We start from the raw sequence: 9,212 nt of genomic DNA on the forward strand, positions 1-9,212 counted from the left end.
TACTTCAAAATGTGGTACAAATGGATATGCAATTGATATTACTTGGCGGCAAAAGAAATGGTGCATGGTACATGTTTTATATATAGCACGGATGAACCTTGAAAACATCATGCTAAGTGAAATCAGACATAAAAGGCTATATGCTGTATGATTCCATTTACTTGAAATGCCCAGAATATGCAAATCTATAGAATACAGAAACTTTATTAGTGATTGCCTAGAGCTAGGGGATGGGAGTATTGAGGGATGATAGTTACAGCATGTGGGCTTTCTTTTCGTAGTAATAAAGTATTCTAGAGTTAGATAGCAGTGATGGTGGTATAGTCGTGTACTAAAATCACAAAATCATATGTTTCATAAGTGTTAATTTATGGTATGGGTGTTATATCTTAATTTAAAAAATAATTCAATGATAAGAAGACAAGCAACCTGGTAATTAATGGGGACAATTTTTATACACACTTAACCACAGAAGACTTTTGGATGGTAAGTTAGGAAATTGTCAATATTATTAGTAACTAAAGAAAACAAATTAAAGCCATAATGAGTTACCACTACTCACATATATTAAAACTGCAAAAACAATTTTAAAAATGAAAGATGAAAAAAAATCCAAATGCTGGTGAAGATGAGAGAGAACTTTAACTGTCTTATATTCCTGGAGACAATGGTGCAGGAGGTCTGGAAAAGGGTTCAGTAGTTTCTCAAAAAGTTACTATATTTATCAAATGACCAGTAGTGCTACTTCTAGGTTTTTGCCCAAGAGAAATGAAATGCAACTGAAAATATTCAGAATTCCTTAGTAAATGAAGAGGTAAAGAAAAATAGCATCTATAAAAAACATTCAGCAAATAAAAGGAGAGAATAAATTTTTTAAAAATAAACAAAAAATGAATTAAATGATGAAGAGAAGTCCAAAATGTTGACCAATCACTTATATATGTATGTAGTCAGTTTTATAGAGCCACGCGCTGATCCAGGTGCTTGACAGAAATTCCTGAGCAATAAATAAAAAAAAATTAAAATTCAGCTTCTAGCTTCTTTAGATTATGTTCTAACAATTTAATATTTTAGGTAATTTGTTCAATGATCTGGAAAACAATTTTAATTCATGGAATTCTCAAAGAAAAAAAATGGAGGAAATAAATGGTTGTGGGAGACAATAATATATATGGGAGAATGAAAATAAAAAAACAAATGGCATTTTTTTAGCACAGACTAGAATTGGATCAGAAAGCGGTATTAAAGGTGATAAAAGTCTAACATTTTCCTGAGTTGCAGAAAGACTTATATATTCAAAAACATAGGAGTATCCATAATCCTAGAACATTTTAGAGCTTTATTTTCCCTCCTTTCATTTTTCTCACTAAAATTAGTAAATAAGTGAAAACATGTAAAAGGACATCAATGACAATTATAGGAGGGCTCTATTTGAAGAAGAAAAAATTCAGCATATTTTTGAAGCACTGGTGGATGAGAGGTAATCAGTAAAAAAAAAAAGGTGAGAAAATACATGTACTTGGACGTAGTGAAGAGGTACCTGAGAAGCAGAGTTGTACAGCAGAACTCCTAAGAAGCTTGAGGTTAGTAAAAACAGGGGATAGTAAATGTGTGGGTCAGCTGAAGAGAACTGGGTAAAATTCTGAATAGTAAACACACATGAACAACGCAAACATCCCTTCCTTGGGATCTCAGATTTTCTAATAGACAGGATTTTATCCCCATTAATGGCATTAATGGCTTTTGGTTTTATGCCCAGATGATCTTTTTTTTAAATTAATGTTTTTGTTTTGGTCCACTGCATCCCTTGTTATTCAGCCATCTCCCATTGATTTTGGTTACTTGTCAGAACTCCAAATATAGGTGCATTTGTCTATGAAGTTATGTATATGGGATAAAAGCCAAACTGTGTTTCCCTGGACCTTTGGAAACAAAGACATCATGTCAGAAAAAATTAAAGCACAATAAATTATTTTGCATGTGAATTCTGAAGAGGAGCATGTGTCCATATCTATAGAGTGACAACACAACCAGACAATGTGTCCAAAGTATTTTTTTTCTATTTTAATTCCATAAAAATTATGACTTCAGATGTCATACTGATATCAGAAGGTTTTAAGACACAAAGCTATACTGAATTACTGAATGATTGCATTTATGACACGAAGTTTATTGTAATTAGAATACCTAAAGAAACTAGGTCCACCTTTTGTCCAAAAATTAATTTACTTTCTCTTTATTGAAACTTGTTTTATTTTTGATCATTTTTTAAAATAATTTAGTTACCACTGCAAAGTTGTATAACCCATTTTTTTGCTTATAAATAATGTTAACTGTAACAGATCACCTAGTTAATGATACTTAATACGCAGCGATATACCCAAATATTCTGGAGTAACCCCATTCATCTGGCATTTGATTCTGGACTTTAATTTCAAAATTAATGACCTCAAATATCTGCTGATAGAACATGTATTATTAGCATTCAGCACCTGTCACTATTTGAAAGAAAATGAATAGCAAATTAGAATAAGATATTAATGAGGAGAAAAAAATGTTGTTTGCCTACTGGGCTACATATTTTCATTTTTGAAATATCTTCCTTCAGAGCTTAAGTAACTAATACATATTTTGATCTGAAATTAGCTAAAATATTGAAAAAAAATATATATATATATATTCATACAGCTGTAAAGTGCTAATAGAAATATGCTAAGGAGGTGCCAATGGAGTGCTAACAAGTAACTCAGGCAAAGTGAGTATTCAGGTATTCAAGGAAAAAGTGATAATGAGGATCTTGTTAATGAGGCTTCATTAAATAGGTGTTGGAATTCATAAGATCTTTTTCCCTTTCATTTTAATAAGATAGGGAAATATGTATTTTTTTAATGGAAAGGAATACAGTACTTGTGATGGGCACAGTAATGCCTCTCCCCAAGATGTCCACATCCTAATCCCTGGAATTTGTGAATATTTTTCCTTGAATAGCAAAAAGGACTTTGAAGATGTGATTAAGTTAAGGATTTCCAGATAGGAAGATTATCCTAGGTTATTTGGGTTGCCCAATTTATCAACCAGGGTCCTTAACAGTTATAAAAAGAGATGTGGAACTGGAGGGTGTTATGCTGAGTGAAATAAGTCAATCAGAGAAAGACATGTATCACATGACCTCACTGATATGAGGAATTCTTTTTTTTTTTTTTTTTTTAGGCTAACCCATCCCCCCACCCCCTCCCCTCTAGAACCCTCAGTTTTTTTTTTAATTTTTTATTGTTATGTTAATCACCATATATTACATCATTAGTTTTTGATGCAGTGTTCCATGATTCATTGTTTGTTCATAACACCCAGTGCACCATGCAAAACGTGCCCTCCTCAATACCCATCACCAGGCTAACCCATCCCCCCACCCCCCTACCCTCTAGAACCCTCAGTTTGTTTTTCAGAGTCCATCATCTCTCATGGTTCATCTCCCCCTCTGACATACTCCCCTTTTCTTCCTCTCCTGTTATCTTCTTCTTTTCCTTTTTTCTTAAAATATGTTGCGTTATTTGTTTCAGAAGTACAGGTCTGTGATTCAACAGTCTTGCACAATTCACAGTGCTCACTGTAGCACATACCCTCCCCAATGTCTATCACCCAGCCATCCCATCCCTCCCACCCCCAACCACTCCAGTAACACTCAGTTTGTTTCCTGAGATTAAGAATTCCTCATATCAGTGAGGTCATGTGATACATGTCTTTCTCTGATTGACTTATTTCACTCAGCATAACACCCTCCAGTTCCATCCACGTCGTTGCAAATGGCAAGATCTCATTCCGTTTGATGGCTGCATAATATTCCATTGTGTATATATACCACATCTTCTTTATCCATTCATCTGTCGATGGGCATCTTGGCTCTTTCCACAGTTTGGCTATTGTGGACATTGCTGCTATAAACATTGGGGTACATGTACCCCTTCGGGTCCCTACATTTGTATCTTTGTGGTAAATACCCAGTAGTGCAATTGCTGGATCGAACGGTAGCTCTAATTTCAACTGTTTGAGGAACCTCCATACTGTTTTCCAGAGGGGCTGCACCAGCTTGCATTCCCACCAACAGTGTAGGAGGGTTCCCCTTTCTCCACATCCCCGCCAACATCTGTCGTTCCCTGACTTGTTAATTTTAGCCATTCTGACGGGTGTGAGGTGGTATCTCATTGAGGTTTTGATTTGGATTTCCCTGATGCCGAGTGATGTTGAGCACTTTTTCATGTGCCTGTTGGCCATTTGGATGTCTTCTTTGGAGAAATGTCTGTTCATGTCTTCTGCCCATTTCTTGATTGGATTATTTGTTCTTTGGGTGTTGAGTTTGATAAGTTCTTTATAGATTTTGGATACTAGCCCTTTATCTGATATGTCGTTTGCAAATATTTTCTCCCATTCTGTCGGTTGTCTTTTGGTTTTGTGGACTGTTTCTTTTGCTGTGCAAAAGCTTTTAATCTTGATGAAATCCCAATAGTTCATTTTTGCCCTGGCTTCCCGTGCCTTTGGCGATGTTTCTAGGAAGAAGTTGCTGCGGCTAAGCTCGAAAAGGTTGCTACCTGTGTTCTCCTTTAGGATTTGGATGGACTCCTGTCTCACGTTTAGGTCTTTCAACCATTTGGAGTCTATTCTTGTGTGTGGTGTAAGGAAATGGTCCAGTTTCATTCTTCTGCATGTGGCTGTCCAATTTTCCCAACACCATTTGTTGAAGAGACTGTCTTTTTGCCATTGGACATTCTTTCCTGCTTTGTCAAAAATAAGTTGACCATAGAGTTGAGGGTCCATTTCTGGGCTCTCGATTCTGTTCCATTGATCTATGCGTCTGTTTTTGTGCCAGTACCATACTGTCTTGATGATGACAGCTTTGTAATAGAGCTGGAAGTCCGGAATTGTGATGCCGCCAGCTTTGCTTTTCTTTTTCAGTATTCCTCTGGCTATTCGGGGTCTCTTCTGGTTCCATACAAATTTTAGGATTATTTGTTCCATTTCTTTGAAAAAAGTGGATGGTATTTTGATGGGGATTGCATTGAATGTGTAGATTGCTCTAGGTAGCATTGACATCTTCACAATGTTGATTCTCCCAATCCATGAGCATGGAACGTTTTTCCATTTCTTTGTGTCTTCTTCAATTTCTTTCATGAGTATTTTATAGTTTTCTGAGTACAGATCCTTTGCCTCTTTGGTTAGATTTATTCCTAGGTATCTAATTGTTTTGGGTGCAATTGTAAATGGGATCGACTCCTTGATTTGTCTCTCTTCTGTCTTGTTGTTGGTGTATAGGAATGCCACTGATTTCTGTGCATTGATTTTATATCCTGCTACTTTACTGAATTCCTGTATGAGTTCTAGCAGTTTTGGGGTGGAGTCTTTTGGGTTTTCCACGTACAGTATCATATCATCTGCAAAGAGTGAGAGTTTGACTTCCTCTTTGTCGATTTGGATGCCTTTGATTTCTTTTTGTTGTCTGATTGCTGTGGCTAGGACTTCTAATACTATGTTGAATAGCAGTGGTGAGAGTGGACATCCCTGCCGCGTTCCTGACCTTAGGGGAAAGGCTCTCAGCCTTTCCCCATTGAGAATGATACTCGCTGTAGGTTTTTCATAGATGGCTTTTATGATATTGAGGTATGTACCCTCTATCCCTATACTCTGAAGAGTTTTGATCAAGAAAGGATGTTGTACTTTGTCAAATGCTTTTTCTGCATCTATTGAGAGGATCATATGATTCTTGTTCTTTCTTTTGTTAATGTATTGTATCACGTTGATTGATTTGCGGATGTTGAACCAGCCTTGCAGCCCAGGAATAAATCCCACTTGGTCATGGTGAATAATCCTTTTAATGTACTGTTGGATCCTATTGGCTAGGATTTTGGTGAGAATTTTTGCATCCATGTTCATCAAGGATATTGGTCTGTAATTCTCTTTTTTGATGGCGTCTTTGTCTGGTTTTGGGATCAAGGTAATGCTGGCCTCATAAAATGAGTTTGGAAGTTTCCCTTCCATTTCTATTTTTTGGAACAGTTTCAGGAGAATAGGTATTAATTCTTCTTGAAATGTCTGATAGAATTCCCCCGGGAAGCCGTCTGGCCCTGGGCTTTTGTTTCTTGGGAGATTTTTGATGACTGTTTCAATTTCCTTAGTGGTTATAGGTCTGTTCAGGTTTTCTATTTCTTCCTGGTTCAATTTTGGTAGTTGATACATCTCTATGAATGCACCCATTTCTTCCAGGTTCTCTAATTTGCTGGCATAGAGTTGCTCATAATATGTTCTTATAATTGTTTGTATTTCTTTGGTGTTGGTTGTGATCTCTCCTCTTTCATTCATGATTTTGTTGATTTGGGTCATTTCTCTTTTCTTTTTGATCAGTCTGGCCAGGGGTTTATCAATCTTGTTAATTCTTTCAAAGAACCAGCTCCTAGTTTCGTTGATCTGTTCTACTGTTCTTTTGGTTTCTAGTTCATTGATTTCTGCTCTGATCTTTATGATTTCTCTTCTCCTGCTGGGTTTAGGCTTTCTTTGCTGTTCTTTCTCCAGCTCCTTTAGGTGTAGGGTTAGGTTGTGTATTTGAGACCTTTCTTGTTTCTTGAGAAAGGCTTGTATTGCTATATACTTTCCTCTCAGGACTGCCTTTGCTGTATCCCAAAGATTTTGAACAGTTGTGTTTTCATTTTCATTGGTTTCCATGAATTTTTTTAATTCTTCTTTAATTTCCTGGTTGACCCATTCATTCTTTAGTAGGATGCTCTTTAGCCTCCATGTATTTGAGTTCTTTCCGACTTTCCTCTTGTGGTTGAGTTCTAGTTTCAAAGCATTGTGGTCTGAAAATATGCAGGGAATGATCCCAATCTTTTGGTACCGATTGAGACCTGATTTGTGACCTAGGATGTGATCAATTCTGGAGAATGTTCCATGGGCACTAGAGAAGAATGTGTATTCCGTTGCTTTGGGATGGAATGTTCTGAATATGTCTGTGAAGTCCATTTGGTCCAGTGTGTCATTTAAAGTCTTTATTTCCTTGTTGATCTTTTGCTTAGATGATCTGTCCATTTCAGTCAGGGGGGTGTTAAAGTCCCCCACTATTATTGTATTGTTGTCAATGTGTTTCTTTGCTTTTGTTATTAATTGCCTTATATAACTGGCTGCTCCCATGTTCGGGGCATAGATATTTACAATTGTTAGATCTTCTTGTTGGATAGACCCTTTAAGTAGGATATAGTGTCCTTCCTCATCTCTTATTACAGTCTTTGTTTTAAAATCTAGTTTGTCTGATATAAGGATTGCCACCCCAGCTTTCTTTTGGTGTCCATTAGCATGGTAAATGGTTTTCCACCCCCTCACTTTCAATATGGGGGTATCTTTGCGTCTAAAATGAGTCTCTTGCAGACATCATATTGATGGGTCTTGTTTTTTAATCCAATCTGATAGCCTGTGTCTTTTGATTGGGGCATTGAGCCCATTTACATTCAGGGTAACTATTGAAAGGTATGAATTTAGTGCCATTGTATTACCTGTAAGGTGACTGTTAACTGTCTGTTGTCTGTGTTCGTTTCTGCTCTTTGCTGCTTTTAGGTTCTCTCTTTGCTTAGAGGACCCCTCTCAATATTTCTTGGAGGGCTGGTTTCGTGTTTGCAAATTCCTTTAGTTTTTGTTTGTTCTGGAAGCTTTTTATCTCTCCTTCTATTTTCAGTGATAGCCTAGCTGGATATAGTATTCTTGGCTGCATATTTTTCTCGTTAAGTGCTCTGAAGATATCTTGCCAGTCCTTTCTGGCCTGCCACGTCTCTGTGGATAGGTCTGTTGCCAATCTAATGTTTCTACCATTGTAGGTTACATATCTCTTCTCCCGAGCTGCTTTCAGGATTTTCTCTTTGTCTCTGAGACTCGTAAGTTTTACTATTAAATGTCGGGGTGTTGACCTATTTTTATTGATTTTGAGAGGGGTTCTCTGTGCCTCCTGGATTTTGATGCCTGTTTCCTTCCTCACATTAGGGAAGTTCTCTGCTATTATTTGCTCCAATATACCTTCTGCCCCTCTCTCTCTTTCTTCTTCTTCTGGGATCCCAATTATTCTAATGTTGTTTCATCTTATCGTATCACTTATCTCTCAAATTCTGCCCTCGTGATCCTGTAGTTGTTTCTCTCTCTTTTTCTCAGCCTCTTTATTTTCCATCATTTGGTCTTCTATATCGCTGATTCTCTCTTCTGCCTCATTTATCCTAGCAGTTAGTGCCCCCATTTTTGATTGCACCTCATCAATAGCCTTTTTGATTTCGATTTGGTTAGATTTTAGTTCTTTTATTTCTCCAGAAAGGGTTTCTCTAATAACTTCCACGCTTTTTTCAAGCCCAGCTAGTATCTTTAAAGTCATGATTCTGAACTCTAGGTCCGACATCATACTAATGTCTGTATTGAGTAGGTCCCTGGCTGATGGTAGTACCTCTTGTTCTTTTTGCTGAGGTGATTTCTTTCGTCTTGTCATTTTGTCCAGAGGAGAAAAGATGAATGAGAGAACGAAATGCTAACAGGTTTACAACGTCCCCAGCAAATATACTGTATACAAATCAGAAAAGACCTGAAACCAGGGGAAAAGAAAGGGAAAGAAAGAAAAAAGAAAGAGAAAAAAGAAGAAAAAGAAAAAAAAAAGATAAAAACAAAAACAAAACAATACAAAAATAGCAGAATATGATCAAATATGATCAGGCTAGTGCATAGATCAGTGCCACACACTAGATTTTGGGCGTATTTTGGTCTGTTAGAAAAAAGTGCCTCCTAAAATTTTAAAGGAAGAAAGACATATATGTACAAAATAAGGGTTGATACAATGAAGGGATGGAAGATGACTGTAAAGATGAAAATTATAAAAGGTTTTATAAAAGGACTTGGTAAGATAAGTTGTTTGAAAAAAGAAAGAAGATTTAAGAAAAGAAAAAAAAAAGGAAAAAGGGAGAGAATGTGATCAGGCAGGAGACTAGAACAAAGCCATACACTAGTGATTTAGGGTATATTTTGATCTGTTAGAAGAAACTGTACCTCAAAATTTTAAAGAGAGAACAACTTATATATATATGCCAAAAATAAGGGTAACTACTATGAAGGGATAAAATATGACTCTAAAAATGAAAAATGAAAAATGTTGTTTTTTTTTTTTTTAAAAGGGATTGATAAGATGTTGGTTAAAAAAAAGG

This window comes from Callorhinus ursinus, unplaced genomic scaffold (assembly GCF_003265705.2).
Source record: "Callorhinus ursinus isolate GAN/ISIS: 27379988/994484 unplaced genomic scaffold, GSC_fseal_2.0 scaffold7, whole genome shotgun sequence".
In the NCBI taxonomy this organism is placed as follows: Eukaryota; Metazoa; Chordata; class Mammalia; order Carnivora; family Otariidae; genus Callorhinus; species Callorhinus ursinus.